The following is a 6,000-nucleotide window of genomic DNA, read 5'->3' as shown; positions in this document are numbered from 1 at the left end:
GGCGGGCCCACCAATGCCAGCTAGTGGCCGGATAGTAGTGAGGGAACTACTGTTTAGCCAGATGTAGGGTTGTGGGAGAACTGTGATGCTTTTCTGGAAATGTCTGTTGTAACCACCGATTAAACTGTTCAAGCCATCCTGACAACTGCCAATAAGCAGTAAATGATTCAACCAAGTTGTGTGATACTCTAGTGACTGCTGTGCTTTAACACAAAACCAATGTACAGTTGTTGCAAAAACAATATACAGAACAGATAAATCTGCAATAGACAATATAACTAAAAGTACATTATGGGGGTATTCAATTGTTCCTCCGGGCGCCGCCAGAACGAGCGCGTTAAAACTATTACCGTTTATACGGTAATATTGCGCGTAATTACCGTTCATACAGTAATTTACTCGCTCAATTTCAGCTCACTGCTCAGGGAGCTGCGAGCTGAAATTGAGCGCGTAATTACCGTATAAACGTTAATAGTTTTAACGCGCTCGTTCCGGCGGCGCCCGGAGGAACAATTAAATACCCCCCTTAGACTTTAGAAAAAATTCAGCAAATGTTTACAGGGGACGGGGCCATGGTAACAAGACTGCGTCACCACGCCACCTCCCCAATTGTCACCTGACATACTACCCGGGATCTCCCAGAGGGGAGATTGTAAAAGTTGGAAACTATGCTTTTGTCTAAGCATCACATTAGGACATGGCACATCCAATAACCCAGTAGCTTAATCATCCTCTAAGGAGGAATAATATGTTATAATGCCAAGAAAATTATCTATTCATGGTACATACGTGTCTGCAGTTTTGCTTTTATCACTTGTTAAGTCGACTCTGTTAGACAACAGTAAAAATAAAATTAAAAAATCTTAAAAACATGTATAAAAAAATGTTAAATGGTCTTTCCAACTTTTAAATAATTAAGTTTTCTTTTTATAACCTTCAGTAACATTTACTATATACATTGTTTATTTTTCTGTCTTTAGTCTGTATTTTTGATTCATATTTTTATATCATTCAACAGAGTTGTTTGTTTTTGTTGCCCTGGGATACAATAAAAAACTGGGTTTTGGATACAACTGTATCTAATGTAAAGAGCAAAGCAGAGCAGTGTTGTAGAGCTATAGTGGGTGCAGGGGTGTGGGCGCTACAGGGGTCAGAGGCGTGGCAATGGCAAGTCGCTCCCCCCTCTGAGGTGCCAGCACCCCAATCCACAAGACCCCTGTGTGTGTATGTTTTTGTGTTAGGAAATATTGATTGTAAGCTCCACTGGGGCGGGACTGATCTGAATGATTAAATCTTCTCTGTAAAACGCTGGATAATATCTAAGCACCATATAGATAATGGTAAATAAATAATAAATCAATTAATTCATGTAGTTTGTTGTACTGTACATGAAATGTTAAATTATTAAGATGCAATAATGTAATTACCTGTCCTCTGGGCTGTCCTCTGAAAAACAAAATATTTAGAATAAGTTAATAGCCATGAATAAACCAAAACTGATTTAGTAATGTTAGTGTAACAGCAGCAAACCACATTAGCACATAACCACGTACCTTTGACTTCAATACTGATATCGCTCTGAAAGTAAAAGAAAATTGGGTAAGTAGAGAACAAACATAAACATTTAAACACATGGGGGCTGATTCATTAAGGATTTTAACTTAAGAAACTTCTTATTTCAGTCTCCTGGACAAAACAATGTTACAATGCAAGGGGTGCAAATTAGTATTCTGTTTTGCACATAAGTTAAATACTGACTGTTTATTCATGTAGCACACAAATCTCAACTTTAAATTTCAGTGTACAAATAAGCTATCAAGTATTTGTGTGCTACATGAAAAAACAGTCAGTATTTAACTTATGTGCAAAACAGAATACTAATTTGCACCCCTTGCATTGTAACATGGTTTTGTCCAGGAGACTGAAATAAGAAGTTTCTTAAGTTAAGATCCTTAATGAATCAGGCCCATGGAATACATTTCACTATTTTCATGTGTTTTGTTGTTAAATTACTTACAGAGGTTACACGTTCCTCCACATCACTACAAACAGAAAATACAGAATGTTAGAACGTACAGAAGTCACATCACATATATGGTAACTTATAGTTGTTAGTGCTGTTTGGCTGCATTCGGTTTGTAACAACTGCAGCTCTGTAATCAATGAGTAAGGAGAGATTGGCATTGCTGCACCATTTGTAGTAATGGTCATTCCAATCAATCTAATTATTTATCCAGTCAAACAAAAATGATCTAGTTAATTAACAAGGTGGACTGCAAATAACAATTAATGTATATGCAAACTGTGGCAAAGAGACTTATTTGCCACACCTCTAATATAGGGAAACCGATGAAAACCCAGCTAGTCTGCAGGAGCAGGCTTCAGACAGGGTTAAATTCCGTCTAGGTACTTGTTCTACCACACACACACACACACAGGTGTACCACATGGGTGTATTAATTGGTTTGTTGTGTTGTTACTCGTTTGTAGTGCTAGTATGGATGATAAAAAACAGTGTTTGAATTTCTGGTTGGGTCCACCGATTCCAATTAGTGGCCGGACAGTAGTGAGGGAACTACTGTTTAGCCAGATGTAGGGTTGTTGGAGAATTGAGATGCTTTACTGGAAATGTCTGTTGTAACCACCGCTGAAACTGTTCAAGCCATCCTGACAACTGCCAATAAGCAGTGAAATGGCTCAGCCAAGTTGTGTGATACTCCAGTGACTGCTGTGCTTTATTATTATTATTATTATTATTATTATCATTTATTTGTTGGGCGCCACAAGGTTTCCACAGCGCCGTATACAGTACAAACAGTAGTACAAAGTACAGAACAATAAACACAAAGTACCAATGCTTCAGAAACCCCAGGGAGACATTTGGAGTAAAGACAGAGCAGAAGAACCAGAATGGAGACAGAAGGGGAGGGGGGTCCTGCTCATAAAAGTTTACATCCTAAGGGATGGTGAAACAAAAACAGGCACGAAAGGGAGCCAGTGAAGCAAGGGGGAGAGAAGAGACGGGCCAGGGCAGAGAGGGAGAACGAGAAGAGTTGATGAGGGGTTAGGTGGATGGTTGGTAGACTTTAAGGAACAGGTGGGTTTTAAGTGCCTATTTGAAGAAGCACAGGTTGGGGGAGTGACGGATGGAGCGTGGGAGGTTGTTCCAGTGCAGGGGGGCAGCATGGGGGAAGTCTTGGATTCTAGAGTGGGAAGAGGTGATCAGAGTGGAGGAGAGGTGACGTTATTGGCCGAGCGCAGGTAGCGGGCCGGAATGTGAATGGTGGGGAGGTTAGAGATATAAGGGGCAGTAGACTGGAAGAGAGCTTTGTAAGTGGTGGTGAGGAGTTTAGAAAGGATCCTGTAGGGGATGTACAGTTGTTGTAAAAACAATACACATAACAGGAAAATCTGCAATAGACAGTACAACTAAAAGTTCATTTAGACTTTAGAAAATATTCAGCAACTATTTACAGAAATCATGGTAACATGACTGCATCACCACGCCATCTCCCCAATTGTCACCTGACATCCCCTCCGAGATCTCCCTGAAGGGAGACCGGAAACGTAGGCAACTATGCTTTTCTCTGAGCATCAGTTTAGGAAATGCCACATCCAATAACCCTGTATCTTAATCATCCTGTAAGGAGGAATAATATGTTATAATGCCAAGAAAACTATCTATTCATGGTACATACGTGTCTGCAGATTTTTTATCGTACTTCGTAAAGTCGACTCTGTTAGACAAAAATAAAAAGTTTTAAAAAAATCTTCAAACGTAAAAAAAATGTTAAAGGAGCTTTCCTTTAATTATTCTAATTACTTTAGGTTGCTTACATAACTTTCAGCAACATTTACTATATACATTGTTTATTTTTTTGCCTTTAGTCTGTACCCTTGAGCCATATCTTTATATCATTCAGCAGAGTTCTTTGTTTTTATTTCCCTTGGATACAATTAAAAAAAACTGCCCTACATTGTGATCATACTGTGCAGGGGAAATACTGCAGAGCACACATACTACATAGTTTCTCATGTTGTCTCTGTGTAGGACATTCGGGCAATGGCTAGACATTAATTTGTTTGAATATTCAGTTGTAGACAGTATTATTAGGTCGATATTTGAATGATGATAGTCTTATAAACTGTCATCCAATATAAAAGATACAAACAATAGAGTACACCATTATTTTGTCAGAAAAAAATTAACTAGTGTAAGAATATGCTAATGTTAATGTGGTTTTCCCATATTTGAAATGTCCAAGTAGTAAAATATAATAACATAATTACCGATCTTCAGGTCTTGCCTCTAAAAAACAAAATGAATAATTTAGAATATGTTTACTGAAAACATTTGTATAAAATCAATGTGATTAGTAATGTTACTGACATAAACTAGTGTAACACACCCTAACAGAACGTACCTTTTACAAATATGAGCCTCACCTTTAAAAGTAAGAAAAAAATGAATAAGTACAGAATGAACATAAATATGTAAACATGTAAACTACCTTTCACCATTCCCGTATGTTATATGTTAAATAACTTACATGAGGCACTTTGTGTATTTGTTCCTGCACACTGCAAATAAAAAATGCAGAATGTTATCACAGAAAGTCACAGCACATATATGGATGACCTTATGGGTTTTTGCCCTATGTGGATGCATTGAGTGTTCGGGGTAAGGGGGGTTTATTATAATTGCAGTACTCCAATCGGTAAGGATGTGCATAGCATTAGAGTAGGATGTTCTTTGCATAAGTAATCAGTTTAAAAATGGCCAAACACATCAAACAGGAAACATATGTCGGGAGAAGTGGCCAATCAGTATGGGAAAAGGGGTTCTGGTACTCGGATAGTTATAGGTATAAATGTCTCAGATGTTGTGGGTTTATGAGGAACATGTGGGCATTGGAAGGTAAAAATTAAGTTGGCGAATAATTAGGTTACTCACGGACAAGATACATATCAATACAAGATGATAAAAGGATAGAGATGATAAATAGCAAATTTATTTTCGGTACTATCACGAGCCGCGGCGGTACGCCCCATCCTGGTGGGATCTAGCAGCCGGGAACGTGGTCTAGTTCTATGCTCTGTTATTATTCTTTGGGATTATCCTTTTGGCATAGATGTAGGAAGGTGTAGGGACATCCTCCAACTCCAAGGGGGGCTCTCATATGATTTAAACTGGTTAATTTATATTTTTATACATGCTTCCTGGTTATGTTATTACCTATGCTAGGTCTAGCTAGTAATTAATTAACTGCCTCCTGAGGCTGATTGTCAGCCCTGTCCTCCTCTGTCCTGATTGGCTCTTAGTACTATTTAAGGCAGTGAGGTCTGAGCCTCACTGCCAGTTATAGCGTTCTGTTCCACTACTGCTGCCAGCTCCTGTTCCTGTCTTTGGTGTTGAAACCTGTGATTGATTACCCGTGTATGACCTTTGCCTGTTCCTGGATTATAAACCTATGCTTCTGACCCTGATCTATTGCCTGTACCCGGATTCTGAACATCTGCTAGTGACCCTGACCTATCGCCTGTTCCTGGATCCTGAACCTCTGCTAGTGACCCTGACCCTTCTGCCTGTACCTGACATTCTCTCTGGTGCTCTGTCCAATCCGCTGATCTCTGGCCTGCCGCTACTCCGTGTGCTACCTCCTGTACCTGTGCGCTACCGTGTTAGCATAAACTCATACTACTCTGAGCATAAGACCTGGGGACATCCGAGTACCTGTGAGCATAATCAGTCTCTACAGGAAAGGCGGCTGCTAAAGGTGAAGACCTCTTCTACCTGTTCTATGAGTTTATGCTGCACCGGTGGCCATAACAGGTATTAACCAGTATCACTTTATTACAACTAAACCATATAAAAGAGACATTATCATTAACCAATAAAGCAATTACCAGCAATATAGTTGAGAAAAACAATCCATAACTACTGTTAAACATTTAATAGACTTTTGTGCAGGGTGGAACATCAATGAGATGTCTTCATCT

The sequence above is a fragment of the Mixophyes fleayi genome, chromosome 9 (assembly GCF_038048845.1).
Source record: "Mixophyes fleayi isolate aMixFle1 chromosome 9, aMixFle1.hap1, whole genome shotgun sequence".
Lineage (NCBI taxonomy): Eukaryota > Metazoa > Chordata > Amphibia > Anura > Limnodynastidae > Mixophyes > Mixophyes fleayi.
Note: the sequence above shows the minus strand (reverse complement) of the source record.